The sequence below is a fragment of the Drosophila serrata genome, unplaced genomic scaffold (genome assembly GCF_035046125.1).
Source record: "Drosophila serrata isolate PLE 108 unplaced genomic scaffold, ASM3504612v1 contig_217, whole genome shotgun sequence".
Classification (NCBI taxonomy): domain Eukaryota; kingdom Metazoa; phylum Arthropoda; class Insecta; order Diptera; family Drosophilidae; genus Drosophila; species Drosophila serrata.
The window spans coordinates 284,482-300,661 of NW_028257115.1; the positions used below are offsets into that span (position 1 = coordinate 284,482).

The 16,180-nt window shown below is 34.1% G+C and overlaps 1 protein-coding gene across 1 annotated transcript in view; it reads left to right on the top strand.

Annotated features, from left to right (window-relative positions):
* The first annotated feature begins 2,289 nt into the window (after positions 1-2,289).
* Positions 2,290-16,180, top strand: part of fz (frizzled class receptor) — a 134,042-nt gene continuing 120,151 nt past the window's right edge. Inside the window, exon 1 of the mRNA XM_086829814.1 lies at positions 2,290-2,403. The gene's annotated coding sequence lies outside the window, so the exon portion shown is untranslated. The remainder of the gene's footprint in view (positions 2,404-16,180) is intronic.

A 16,180-nucleotide genomic window follows, 5' to 3' on the forward strand; every position in this document is an offset into this window, starting at 1 on the left:
AGAGCTCAAGGGGATATATATTCTCACTCTAAAAGAAAAACTGAAATAAAGTTGTAAATGTGTACAGGTTTCTGCAGCATCATCCTGCAGAGCTCCTCTCTCTCACACCTCCTTAACCCCGAACAGAGTCGTTATGTTCGCGGTGATCTATTCAAATTTCATAACATGTGTCAAAGTCAAAGCGAGAGGCAGTTAAAGTTGCCTTGGCTACTTGGTAATCTTTCGCACAGAGCACTGCAGGGGTAATAAGATATGCTCGGTTGGATCCCCTCATGAGCACCAAAAAAGAACACTGAGGAATGTGTAATGAATTTATTATATAATTTTGAAATAGAATAAGTTGAGTTTTAGAAAAGATAAGATTTTGATATAAGATTTTGATATAGAGTTAATATTATCCTGAGTTTACAGAAGATATAAGCTGACATATTGTGTATCTTTAAATTAAATGAAATTACCTAAACACTTCACAAATAAATGTTATTATTTCAAAAATAATATGACCGTATTCTTGAGTTGTTTACATTGAATTTTCTTATATCCATCAGTCAAATTTTGTATTACGATGATACAAAACATATTAGAGATTTTAAAACTATTCAAACTGTAAAGTCGTAATTAAAATACATTTATTCTGAATGCAGAATCAAATAATATATATTTTTAAAATCCCTAGAGAAACCTTAGCTTTATATTTATTTATTTGAGAGAGTTTTCTTAACTTTGAAGCTATAAATTCAACTTCATAATAATGTTTATTAAATTTCAGACACCAAGATATAGATTTAAAATTTGTCCGGATATTTTATAAATTGATTAAATATTCCTTTATCTCATCATTTCTAGTATCTCTTTTATCAGGGGATCATAGCTTTATCTATATTTAAAATGTTTCCAATATTTCTTTCAGTGCAAATCGGTTAGCTCTGCGTTTTCCCTGCATTCTCACTGATTGTGATTGGGATGCCTGCAGTGCGGACTTCGGCTACCGTTGCAATCGCTAGAGTTTCTTGTTTTTCCTTTATGTTTTTTTTTCTCCACTCTGACTGCCTGCTCTCAGTGAAAAATTTGCCTTAAATTTAATTTTTTTCCTTGTTTTTCTTATTCGTTTTTTTTTTCGGTTAGTCAGCTCATTCATGCTGCCAGGTTGTCTCAAAGCTCCGTTATGGTGTGCAAAACCAGTCCCAAAGTCACCCAGCATCCAGTCTTCCAGGTATAAAATCTCCACGTCTTTGGTCCCAGTTGGCAGCTTAAGGTGAACTGCATAGTCGAGGGGATTACTTAATTATGAAGTGACTTTGGACAAAAGAGGCACCAAACCGAGCACCACAGAGAAGGAAGGAAGGAAGGACGGAAGGAAGTCTCCTTTGGCTTGAACTTCCTCTGTGTCCTTGCATGGGCATTAAAACATCATCATTTGAGCCATTTTTTTGGGATATCTTGTTGAGAATGTGTTATTATTTGGGATCATATGAAATTAATGTTGATTTTGTAATATATATTGGCATTTTCATATAATTAAGAGATGGGAATATAACAAGGAATATGATCCTGTAATTATATAAGATTATATTTATGATTCCCCAAGTCAAGGTATCAGTGAGTTAATCATATAATAAATTCTTCTTTTTTCTATTAACAAAAAACGATAATTATAAATTATGGATAAGATAACTTACTAAGTCCTTTGTAGCATTTATTTATTTATCTAAATTCAAAATGATGTTACAGAAATATGTAGGTTGTTTAAACACTCATCTGATACTGTACTATATAACATACTAGATATATGGGGTGTTACCGGAATCTCTTGATTTCTTAAAATCTTTTAAAATGTTTTATAAAAATTTTATATTAGCAAAAAAGACTAATTTCCTCTGAAATTGGTATCTATAATTCTTAATTGAATATTTTTAGACACATTCATTTCAGGAGATCAAGGATCAAAGTGTTTTAATATCTCTATTTGTTCATTTAACAACTGAAAGAGTATTCAATATTCACCCTTCTCCCACACAACATTTCTTCACAGATTTTCCATGTTATTTTTTTTTAAGTCTCCTCCCTTTTTTTAAGGTCTTTGCATTTGTTTTAAGCTTATCAGCTAGTACAAGTATGAAGCACCAAAAAATTGCTGTAAGCTTTGCACAAAAAATATGACATTGACAGACACTTAAAGCTGCTTAGTGGCATTTTCAGATAGCTGCAACACACAAAAGTTGGTCCTTTGCATAATTTTTTGTTTTAAATATTCATTTTCTATCTTTTCTTTTCTATGTTTTTTTTCCAGAATTTTTGTAACTTTTGCTTTTGTGGATTAAAGCCCCATCCCCCGCAGCTGCTGACAGTGGCTAGGAATTTCATTCTGCTTTAATTAGATAATTTGGCCTGGGTTCCCGCGAGGTAAGTTGCCTTCAATTTTGTCCACATTTTCCCCGTGACCATGGTCACACCTGGAGGGTCTGTGCGCGAATTTGCATTGCTAAGCACTTGCAAACATTTCATTATGCAGCTTAGCGAAATATCTAATGCAGCCCAAGGGTAAAGATACGAAAAGTAATATTCCACCAAGCTTCCTCTAAAAAAAATATATTTATACAAGTTATGAAAAGGAAAATAAAGAGGATCCTCATCTAAAGTGGTTTCAGGCGGGTCTCTTGCCAAAGGATGGGTTTTTTAAAGGAGGTAAGGAGCTTATCCAAGTCAGGGTTAATTGTACTTATTATAAGTAAGTAGTGTTTAGGAAATATAGAAGTATAAATAGAAAATAAGTAACTAATTAGAAAGGTTACAGAAAAATGAAAATATAAATAAGGTTTCGCAGCTAAAAATGATATATAAATATTACCAATTAATTGATTATTATAAGTATGTACTGTTCAGGAAGTATAGGAGTAAAAATGAAAAATAGTTAAATAATTAGAAAGGTTACAGAAAAAGGAAAATATAAACAAGTTTTCACAGCTAAAAATGATACATAAATATTATCAATTAATTGATTATTATAAGTATGTACTGTTTAAGAATTATAGGAGTGTAATGGAAACTAATTAAAAGGGTTACAGAAAAAGGAAATTATAAATAAGTTTTCGCAGATAAAAAATATTATATAAATATTACCACTAATATTACTACTTTCAAATAATAAACAAATACAAAATCCTTTAAAAAGGATAGTATCTAAAAATAATCATACATAATATTATATTATTTTCAAAAGTATGTAGCATTTCTAATTATTATAACAATTAAACCCTTCTTGCATTCTAAATCCCAAGTTTTCCACCGCTTAACTCTCATTCTTATCTCATTTTCCATTTTCCTATTCCCTCTCTAAGCTGATTTCTCTTGAAAAATTACAACGCAAAGTATTTTCAATTTAGAAAATAAGCAGAAAATGACATGCCATGCATTTTCCAGGCACTCCTTCCATTTTTTCTCTCTTATTCTCCCCAATGACCATTTGATTTTTGCCACGCTCCTTGGCGCACAGTTATCCTTTATTTTTTGTGCTGCTGTCCTCTTGCACTTCTGCATTTTTATTTAAGTTGGCCTTAAAACAATTTTATGACACCATAAGTACAAAACAAATAAATTCCTTGGTCACTGCCAACGGACACTGAACGCTTTCCTCCTCCCTAATGCCCACTGCATTCATCATACGACCCGTTGACCAAGGTCCACCCAGGAACAAAGAATATGATAAATAAATGTAGGGGAAAAACGGAAAATAAGGGAAAAAGTAATACAAAAAAAATGGGGAAAATATTTCGCCACAAGGGGTGGAATTCAAGGCGAAATGCAACAGCAAAAGTAGCAGCAGCATCTGCTGAAATCAGTAACATTTTAAGAACTAAAACAAAGAAAGAAAAATAAGTTTTAAAACCAAGAAACAAAAGATTCCTCGGAATTGTAAGGAATTCAGTAATTTTTTGAAGGGTTATAGTAAAGAAAGGAAATTATAAATAAGTAATAATTCATATTTAAAAAGGAGGTATTAAATTAGTAATTATTAATAATACAAAAGTTATTTAATTTAATACAACAGAAGCAAACAAATTCCGCGAAGGTTTAATTCTCTGACTCTGTAAATTATGAAGTTAATCTTTGCCAGAAAGGTGTTTTGAAGCATTTTATTTATATTATTAAAATTTAATTGAAATTATTAAAATTTTATGTATTAATATTATTATATTAATATTATTATTATATATTATTATTTTTATACCCTTGCTGGGTATTATATTTTCAGTAAGAAGCTTGTAAGTCTATTAAGAAATCAATTTCGACCCTATAAACCAATTATATTCTTGAACAGCATGAAAAGCTAAATCGATCTAGATATATCCGGCAAAAAAAAATTTATATACATTTTTCCAAATTTTAAGAGGGGTGAAATCGTTAAAATTTTCAAAAATTTAATTTGTTTTACATTTTACACTGAGTATGCAGATTTTTTAACCTAGAAAAATCTAACATAAATCAGCTTTTCAAGTTAAAATTAATGCTTAGTTGGCTAAGTTATGAACATTTAAAGCTTTGATTTATTGAAAAAATTGTCATATAAAATATTTAGAAATATTGCTTCAAAAATTGCGAATAACTTAAGCTTAGTTATGATAGATTTTCTATTTGATTCTTTAATTAAATTGCAAACTTTAGTTTCCGAAGTTAGTTATATTGTTCAATTGTTTAATTGTAATAGTAATTCTTCAGCAAACCTAGAGAACTCCCTCTCTCTAGAACCTACAAACCAATCCTTAAAACCTTAAGCCAAAGGACTCCGATTTAAAAAATTAAGTAAAAAAAGAAGTAAAATAAGAAAATTTTTAAAAAAAGAACAGGAAAAGGGAAAGTGCAAGTGCAATCCCGTGGACTTCATAGTGCCGCAGAGCGGCAAATAAGTGTGCGCGCTTTCGGGTTGATTTATATGCTCTGCCCCATAACGCTCCATGGAAAACCCGCAGGGATATATGTATATATACACACTCACACTCACATAATATACATATATCTGACTGCATCTGTAGGTTTGCACTCTCTCAATGCCAGATTTCGATGCTGTCCTGTGGAAAACCCTCCTCTGTGGAAAACTTTTATTATTACAGCGCGCTCTGCGAAAATGCGTTCAGCGATTTCGAGGAACTTCTTCTTTAGCTGCGTTTTCTTTTTTATTTCATTTTCTCTTCATTTTTTGTTTTTTTTTTTTTTTAATAAAACACGCAGCAATAAAATTCCAGCTGTGTTTACGTGATTGGAAAACGATTTTCCATAGCGGCGAGCATGAAAAATTGTTCGCACCAAAAGGAAAACAACAAGAAAATCGGACGAAATTTGTTTTTTAAGCTGGGCACCGAAAAACAAAACAACAACAAAAAAATGGTGTGAAAAATGCAATGGCAAAATATATATTCATATTTTTATTGCGGAGATTAAAAAGATATTTCGGAGGCAGGGAGATATATATAAATATAACCTCTCCTAGCCTTATGAATTCTTAATAACCTTGTAAGTTTTATGAGCACGCTGAGTGCGAGCAGTCAATAAATTTTCATTACCTTAATTCATGTTTTATGCACGCCAAAAAGTTGAAGTAGCAGTCGAAGTTGCTTTGAGTTTCCAATGGTTTTTCCTTTTATATATATATATATATATGAATTTATATGGTGGTCAGCTTCTTTTTTCCTTCACTTCACATGTTAAATCCCAACAAAAATTTATGATGCTGTGGTCAATCTGGAACATATGGCTGCCTCGTTTGTTCCTTCGGACATTGGTTGCTCTTTTCTTCTAGCTTTTTGGCAGCTTTTGGCCATAAATTGGTGTAAAAAAACGAAGAAAAACCTAGAAAGAAGAATAAAAGGGTTTGCATAGTGGCTCCTTTTCGGGTCTCAGAGCATTTTGGGGTATTTTTTGAGGGATTTTTATGGGCTAAGTTGCCGTTGATTGGGTTTTTCGGGGTTAAATAAAACAACAGCTGGTGGGAAAATTATGGAAATCAAAACGAATTTTACAGATTTTATAAGTTTTTCCTAGAGTGAGCAGGGAAATATTTATATTAAAGATAAATAAGGATAAATTAAGGCTTGTAAAGATACAGAAATTTAATCCCAAAAGTCAGATGATAGAATACAAAATATATGGAGGTTCTGCATCTTATATTATTATAAGCTATATCACATTTAATTCTTTGAAATTTCAACAACTCTTTTCACCATATATGACGAGTAAATTCATAATTATTTTTAAACACTCTGAAAAAATACACAAAAAATAAATAAAAAACATTTTCGATAGTCCCCGAAAACACTTACATTTTATATGTATCATATGTAAGCTAGCAAAAGAAAATTTATGTCCCCCAAGGACACCCGAAAAGGATGAGTATCCTACCTAGTTATGTGTCATTTATCATGTTTAATGCCTTTGAGTGATTATGGCAGAAGCTACCTGGCGATACCCGACTAATATTTTATCATCAGTCCCAAGCTGTGACTATAACTCAGCCGAGATGAATTATTTACGGTCAGAAGGAACACTTATCTAAGCCTGTGGAAAGCCAATAAAAATAGGAAAATGAATTGCAAACTTAAAGAGCTTACAAAAAATACAAGAAAAAGTAACTGAAAACCCTGTATAATAATAAACTAAAGTCTACAGACATATCTTTCGCAACGTTTCCGGCTCTGTTTTTATTTGGCAAAAGAACTTTAGGGTTTATTGAATTATCCGATTTGTGAATCAATTGCCGGTCTAATGCGAAAATAGATTGAGAGAACCAACCAACAACAAAGTTTTGCAAAACGAAAAAGAAAATGCAAATGCATTCGAGTGATTTAATCTAGAAACTCACCTGACAAAAAAACTTTGTGGCCCAATACTTTTCTCTCCCTCAAATCAATCGATAAAAGATATGTAATACCCAAGCTGCAAGTTGCAAGTTGCAAGTTGCAGCTGCATTTGTGTTTTGTATAAATTTTAATGCTCTTCTCTGAAAGGAACCCCCACTCTTTTTTTTGCTGCAGCAGATGCAATGCATTCCCTTGGATGGAAAACTTTTCGTCCATCCATTCCAGCGGGTGGAAAATTTTCCTGCAACAAGCCAAAAGTTTTGCTTACATGGATATAAAAAACAGGGGAAATACATAGGACAATTTATGGTGTATGTTTATGAGACGAATATAATAATGCCCTGTAAAAGGGGAGGAAATTTAAAGGAAATTTTTAAAGACATTTGGAAAAGAACTGAATTTAAGCTACATTTATTTTGGCAAAGGGTTATATCTTGTACACTTCACTTGTAAACTTCAAACTTAACTAAATTTATTTATGATAAATTATAATACATTAAAAGATCTAATATATATTGTTATCTTAACATTTTCCTTATACAAATAACAACTTAAAAACCAGACTAGAGTGAAGTTTAAAAGATATTTTGCACAAATCATGAGCCTTGGCAATTCCTTTTCCCAAAATACCTAAAGAAAATATGGCAGAAAATGTATGGCAGCTGGGAAACGGGGAAAATACAAATCGAGTTGAGTAAAAATGTTTAGGTAGCAAATGCGAAACGTGACAACTGCAACGGGGAAAGTTTTTTACCATCGCATCGCGTATACGACGTGTGGCACAGTGGGGAAATCCCTCGTCGCTCAGCCATTTCCTTTCTACCCATTCCCAAGGCTCTTTCCCCCAAACACTCACTCACTTTTTGGCCTTCTATTGAGCAATATGTTTTATTTTTATCGCAAATTGGTTGAGTTGCAGGGAAGGAAAGTGAGGGAGAAAGTCTTTTTTAGGGTTGCTTTCAGTAGACAAAGTAGTCAGGCCTAAAAAGCGTCAAATGCTCAACTTGAGGCAAATGTCTTTTATTTAGCCAAAGGCCATTGACACGCACGGTGGCAAAATAGGAATTTGTCACTTTTTTAGAGGGGGTTTTGTCACTTACACTTAAAGTAGATTACCAAGGGAATAAGGTATACACGTACTATATATATGTAGATCTAGCTGGAATTTTGTTTCTGGTAGTTTCAACACTGTGGAGATACTTTTGCGATTCTAGAAAATGTAAAATGATGGGGGAGTTTCTAAAAAGGAATCAAGAGGGGTTATACCTTTGGGCCAGGCTTAAAGTAAGTTGTTTAAGGGTTTTTCGGTAAGGGTTTTAGCCTGCTTTAAAGTTTAAGTAAAACTTGGTATAGAAAATGAATATAATTTAAAGAGTCTATTTAAGATTCTTGCTTTATTTACTTTATTTTAGGGATTTTAACTTCAATAATAAGTTGTCAAAGATCTGTCAGTGTTGGCTTTCCATTTATTACTACTGATTTCTTATATTCTTTTAATACTATTGGAAAATATTAAGAACTAATAGTATACCTTTATCTAAGTCTAATGTATCTTCTTGTTTTATATTAAAAATCTAGTAAATGCATTAAAACTAATACTAGACTTTCTCTTTCAACATATTAAGCTCAATAACCTGGCTTTATTCAAGGTCTTTCCCTACTTTTTATTATGCTCATCAGCAATTGTGTATTCCAAGACATTCAAATCCTTAACGGTGGCAGCATTCCTTAACTTCGCATCTAACCTGGCTAAATGGCTAACACACACACACACAGGCAAGGATATGGCCTCAATTCCAAGCTGCCAGGATATTGGCCACCTACACATCTTCCTTGCATCCCAACCCTGGACAGCGGCTCACAAAGTAAACGAGATGTCAATGCTAGTTATAGACAGCAATCGCAGTCGCAATCGGAGTTGTCCTATTCTCAGCCTGTATATATATATTATATATACATATACGATATATATATATATATATTTCTGTGAGGGAATTTTTCCAATTTTGCTGATGGCATTTTAGGTGACACAGAGAGGGAGCTCCTTGGAGCATTGTAAGGAGAAGTCATCTCGTTGGGTCTGTCTCCTCCTCCTCCTCCACTCCTACTTTTACAGCCTGCTGGAGGTCCTTGATGTGATAGGCATATCAGACAGTAGACAGTAGACAGTCGAGGGAGGAGGTATGAAAAAATTGATGGCACATTAAATTGGGCCACCAGAACATGACAACGCTGGGAGTCTATCAATGCAACATGGCAACAGACACACAGGGCACATGTCAATGTCTCAATATGGAATGGGTTTTTTATTGTACCCTCAAGCAGGGGAAGCAGAGAGAAGTGTCAAGTAGTTACTTTTTTTTATCAAAAAAGGGAAAAACTCAATTTTCTGCCTCATAAATATTTGTTTAAACTCAAGCTTTGATTCAGTTACGAGCTACTCCTTTTTTTTGCTACAGGAATATTCAACATGAATATACCGCGTTTACGTTTTATGAAAGGGCTTGCTGGCTTGCCTTATTTTATTTTTCTGTTTATTGATTTATAATGTTTGCAAAATATGAAAAATATTTTCCATATAAAAATACTTTGCATATTTTTTCACTCACAGAGGATATTTGCGCACTCGTTTCGCATCTCTTTGAGTTGAAATTGGATTCGTTTGATTGATGGGCCGGCATATTAACATATGTACTCCCTTATTTTATTTGTCATGTGTGTGTGTTGCTTGTTTTTTGTCTCGTTGTTTTTTTATATATATTAAATATTGTTTATTCATATGCGTTGGCTCGTTTTGTATGATTGTTTTTATTTCGACAAGTCAATTTGGAGCCAATAGAAGAGAATATTGATGTGCAATTAAATGTAATTCATTTTCAATGACTGATTTATGCTTGATTAATAGTTGGAGCTCACCTACTTATTGTGATGGCGGGGAAATTATCAATTGTGAAATGCACATCAATTTGGGATTATAAATGATTTTGGATGATGTTGAAATATATTTTTGGGCAGAAACAATAAAAGTTTTTTATGTTTAGTTTATTATTTATGATTGGAACTATTGTTATTAATTACTATTGCTATTTCTAGAAAGATTTATTTATGTCTAGTTACTGATTTAGGCTTAAAAGCATTGCAATTAATGTTTACTATATTTATTTAATGTTTTTCAACTTTATAATCCACTTTGAGCTCATCTTTTCCTCGTTTTCTTATATTTTTTGAATGGTAAATACCATTATCCTTTTTATTTCTATTTGTTTCGGCCTGTTTCCAGCCAACTTTTTCGTGGCCAATTAATGCTCACTTCTGGACAAATTCCCCAGTAGTTTTGTGGCAATTTCCTTACGCTTTTCCAACCCCCCCGGATTTTCACCAACTAATTTGGTTGAGGGAAAATTGCATTGTTTACTTTGAATGTGGTTTTCGGGGGAGTGACTGGGAAATACATTTTCCCCCATGGCGGCTTAACGCTTCTTTAGAATTTCGGAATTATTTTTTTTCCGGCTTTATTTTTGGTTTCGGTTTTTTTTGTTGCTGAAAATCCCCAAACAAGCCAAAATCATTAGCAACAAAATTGCAATCCCCAGCAACTCTGCACATCCCGCTGGTCTTAACATTTTAATTTAATTTGCGCAAACAACAAGAGCAAAAAATTGTACAGCTCAGTCTCTGTGTTGACATTTGTTGGTTGTTGTTTTTTTTTGATTCGTTGTTATTCCTTCAGAGAGGAGGAGGTCCTTTTTTTCGGGTATATTCCTCGTTTGCATATTCCTTTGTTTTCGCTTCTCTCCCTCGCATTTCCCAGGCATTTTCTTTTTTGTCTTTTTTTGGATTGCATGTCTCGTCCTGTGGCAAATCCTTTTTCGCCTGTTGTCACAATCAGGGAGAAATACAACACACAGCGTTGGTGGGGAAAAGGTATGAAAATTGGTAAGGGAGAAAATTCCTTTGCCCGTTCGCGTTGCTCTTAATGCGCATTTGACATGCAAATTTATTTAATTTTCTGCTCCAAATGTTATGGCTACCTATCCTCTTCCATAAATATCACTCTCTCCATTTTCCTGGCTGCTACCATAATTTCCCTGTTGCGCTTTTAATTACGTAACGCATTCCTAGATAATCCAGGAGCTAACGCGTGTCCTTTGAAAGTTAAAGCTCATGCAAGGTAGCCTTAAAATGTGAAATACATAATTAAATTGTACAGAAAGTGTATGTAAAGAAAATGTATTTAAATTTCAATAGAAATTACTTAGAAATTTGTACTTTAAATAGCTTTTAAACTTATTTTTCCTACTTTATTTATACTAAAAATTATTTAAAGACAAACTCCATCTCTTTAAGAATTATTTTTTCTGCCTGTGTACACAGGAAATGCCGGAACATCCTGCCTTTATAATGCCGCCACCCTTATTTTCCGCCCTCCGATTATGTTTAGATATTTTCACCACACACATATACACACACACACAGACAAGGAAACTCTGCACCGGATACGGAAGTGTGTTTATGCCTCTTCTCTGTGTGTGCGTGTGTCGGCGACGGCGGCGGCGGTTTTTGCATTACCTCCTTAACTCACCTCAATCTTTTCCAGGATTTTTTTTTGCAAAAGTTGCCAGACGCCAAAGCCAGACGGGAAATTCGAAAAGCGAACCCAAAACGCGTCTCATGTTTCACGGGAATATTTCAGCTTGTTATGATTATGCCCTAACCTGAGGTGGGACTTGGCCCAAGTCCTTGGGGAATAGCCACAAAAGTTGTCCTGTCAAAGCAGTAAGCTGTAGGGCCATTTTTCAGTTAAGGAATTTTATTTATATTCAAGAGGAATTTGTAGAAGGGTAGAATTTGAATATGTGTGGAAAATGTATTAAAAGGATTAAGAAATGTTTATTACTAATAGGAATGTTACGACACTTATGTTATATTTATATTATACGAGAAAGTAAATTATATGTAACACAATGTATGTATCTCCTTTTTTTAGGATAACCCACATTTTTGAAACATCATAACAAAGCCAAAAATGCCTTTAATTTAATTCGGGAAGCTGCTCTATGCTGGTTTTTAATAGGTTAACAAATCTGCATACTTAGATAAAAATATAAAAAATTAAAATTTTTTGCCAAAGTTTTTGGCAATTTTAACCCCTTAAAAATTTTTGAAAATGTTCGAAATTTTGTTTGCTACCAGACATGGTTAAATCGATTCAAATTTTGATGCTAATCAAGAATATATATGATTTATAGGGTCGGAAATGATTCCTTAAGTGCTTTTTAGGATTCGGACTAAAATTATAATACCTTGGAAGGGTATAATAAAAGTAAAATTCTTCGATTATGACCTTCTCACTATAACATAATTAAAAACTTGTATTTTCAATTTAAATGTATATTAAATGTTTTATTTTATAATCTAAATTTAATTTTAAGTAGTATTAACTTACTATTCCCACCCCATTTTGTAATACCCTTAAAAAAGAGCATTCATATTGTGTTCTAGTATTTTGACTTTGACCTCTCTCCTGTTTACACTCTTTAGGTGGCTGAGTGCTTCCGTTTAGAAAAGAAGGAAGCCTCCACACCAAAAGGACTCCCTTCCAGGAGGAGTCACCGTTTGATGTTCTGTTTTTTTGGGGAGCGAGTGCCACGTGGCGTATGAGCAACGCAACCCTTGGCCAAGGTCCGACCCTTATTTTATTTTTGGCTTTGACTCTTTCCACACGTTTCGGCCATCAGGTGGCGTTAATTTTGCAGTCAGCACACGTTTTGACCCTTTGCCGAAAGTTCCTCGGCTCGGGTTCACTTTTGTTTCCTTCTTTTTTTCCCCAGTTTTCTTTTTGTTTTTTTTTTTTTTGTTGTTGCTAGTTTGTGTTTTGGTCTGCCATTTTTCCAGACGATATGTTGCCGCCGCCGCCGCCGCCATATTTAATTTGTTGCAAGTTGCCAGGACTTACATTTATGTGGCAGAAAGGGTTGCGACGGCCTGGCTTCCGCTTTATAATGTTTTTATTTTATTTTTAGCCTTTTTTTGTTATTTTTTGTTATTTTTTGCTAGCATCAGCTGTGGTCTGGCCCTTTTTCAAGGTGGCAAATGCATCACAACAACGAAATCTCTGTGTCGGCCATAAATTAGTCGTGTGGCAAATTCTCAACAGAGGGTCATAAAAAAAAGGAATGGAAAAAGGGAAACTGTAAGGGGAAACTAAGGGCAAATGAGTTTAATCTAATTGAAGTGCCTCAGCTTAGCTGAGCTCAGGTTTCTGGGCCCAGATTCCGGGTTTTGGGGTTTAGTCTGCAGGATCAACTTGGGTCAGTTGTGTGTTAATTGGTCAAGGGAATGCTAATCAAATTTTTGCTACACAGTGCAACCAAATTGGGGGCAATATTTACCTGACTCTGGGGAGGACTTAGGCTTAGTTGGATATCTTTTTTTCTGGAATTTAAGTTGGAAAGAGGGAGGTTTGGATATATATTTGTGACAAGTTCTTGGGGATTTAGGGAATTAGATAGGTTTTTTTATTTAAACACGGCTTAATATGTTTTTGGAGACTAGAAAAAAGGACAGACTAATTATTACAAGTGTAATTTAAGTGTTATATTATTTGTAGAATATATAAACTAATTAATTTATAGCATAATCTTGGGTCTAAATATTAAACAACTTATGTTACATTGACTTGACTCCTTTTCTTCAATTAAACCTTAAAAATGTTGTTAGCAAAAACCTCAGTAAAACTCCCTATCGTCTCATAAATCCCACAAAAATTTAAGTATAACTTATTTATATAAAAAATCTTTATCTGATTGTTGCTTACCTTGTATTATCTATGCTAATAGTTAATTACTTCTAGTTCTTCCTTAACTGTACCCCATTTTCTTCACTTAAAGACCAAATCTTTAAGCCTTTCTTTACCAAAAACCTTAGCAAAACTCCCCCCAATCGTCTCATAACTCTCACAACAATGTATTCAATTAAAGACTGCACATAACTTGGAGTACAGAGTGTGTGACTAGTTTGAGTCCAGACCGAATGAAATGCAACCAGAGACCGAGTTCTCAAACACCAAACCAACCGAAAACTCTGTAACGCCCAATTAACCAGCTTGTCGACAACTTCCAGCACAGTTTCCCCCAAAAACTCCTCCTCCACTCCATTTTCCCTGTCATAGAACAGACTCCTGCAACACTCATTCCTCCCCCCGCTCTCGCAGAATCATTTTGGAGGAGGATATGCCTTCGCGCCTTGCATGTAAATCAAATGCAGTTCAAAGTTGAAAATGGGCTGAAAAATCTTTGACTTTCCACTGCAAAAGTTGATCAAATCTTCGCTGAAACTATACAAGCTCTCTCTCTGTCTTTCGCCCCCGCGCCATGAATTGCCGGGGAAAGTCGTAAGCCAAATCGCATAAATAACGCCCTAGGCCAGGGCCAAAACCCCCCATTTTCCACAGATTTCCACGCCGCGTCTGTCCGTTTATGGAGGAGAGCACGCGTAGGTGGTAACAACCGCACACACACATTTCCGTAGCTTCTACAAAGTGCACTTGAAGAAATTTTAGCACAAAATAAAAGAAAATAAATTATAACCTTGCAGGGTACTATAATTTCAGTTAGAAGCTTGTAATGTTGTGAAGGAGTCATTTCCGACCCCATAAGTCATATATATTCCTGACCAGCATCAACAGCCGAATCGATCTTGCCGTTTCCGGTAGGAAATAACTTTTTTTGAAAAATTTTCAATATTTATCATCGTTAAAATTACCAAAAATGTTGTATAAAAATTGAAAATTTTTACATGTTAAACCTTGTAATCTTGTAAAAACTAGCACAGAAAAGCTTTCCAAATTGAATTTAATGTTTATTTGGCTGAGTTATGAGTTTTATAAAATTTAATTTGTAGAAAAAATAGTCATTTTTTCAAATATGAATAATAATCCATTGAATTTATATTGGTTTTTGGTTGGAATTTAACTAGAAAATAATTCTGCATTACACAATACTGCAATTAAATAAAATAATAATACAATAAATAAGGAAGAGATAACAAATTTCTAGTCAAAACAAGAGTATTATTATTTGGACTTCGGAATGTCTGTTCCCATCTATTTTTTTTATAGCAAAAACAGGGTATTCTCATTTTAGTCAGAAGCTTAAAACACATCGAAGGAGTCATTTCCGACCATATAAACCATATATATTCTTGATCAGCACAAAAAACTGCGTCGATCTGAATTACTCCAGACAAAAAAATTTTTTTTCAAAATTTTCCCAACATTTCCATAAAAAAAATTAAGACAAGACTTTCAGAAATTCGCTAAAAATTTAATTTTTTATCGTGTTTAAGTAAGTATGCAGATTTTTTAACCTTATAAAAACTAGCACAGAACAGCTTTCGGAATTGAATGTAATGCATTTTTGGCTGAGTTATGAGTTTTGTAACATTTGATTTTCAGAACAAATTTTCATATAAAAATATCTATAAATAACGTTTATTATGATGGATTTACCATACCATCCTTTAAATTCAGGCCTCCCGAAGTTAGTTTCCTATCTTTTTTTATAAATATTTTGAAGAAATTAAATCTTTATGATATATTTTATTTATTTAGTATTTATTTTATCTTATTATTTATATTTTTGTAATAATTTCTTACCTCTTTGTTAAGTTTACCATTTGGCAAATACTTTAAGTGCATGCATTGCCACGCCTACGGCTCTGCACATTTATCACGCATACGCAGCGTATGCTGGTTAGCCAGATTCTACCCAGGGCTACCGCTTCCCCTACCCCTCCAGCTTTCCCTACCCCTCCCCCCGCTAGTGGGGAGTAGGTGGTATATTGCATTGCCTGCGCCCAGCGAATTGCAAATTTCCGCTGCCCAAAAGCGAACGTCCCGAACGAACCCAAAAACCACGAAGTCAGTCAAGGGGGCAGCCTTAACCAAATAGAACCGCAACGAACTCCGGTATTCCTGACCTCCAGCCTCGAGGGGCAAGTGGGCAAGGGGGAGTGGGCGGATGGGCGGATGGATGGGCGGGTGTGCAATTAATTATGTGCGCGGTTGGAGAGGTCATAAAGATGGTGAAGCGCGATGAGGTTGTTTGGAGGGGCATTGCGCTATAAGTTATCCCAAGCAAATCAAATGTGGCAGGAAGTGTTTATTGATAGTTTGGGAGGAGCACTTAAAGCGGTTCTCTTGGCCAGCTCTGGGAGAATACCAATTGCCTTAGGGAAATGACTGAAACATAAATTTCTTTAAACAAAAAAACGAGTAAAACTATCATAGAATAAGTCATGCCATGCAAACTTAAAAGATTCTTAATACA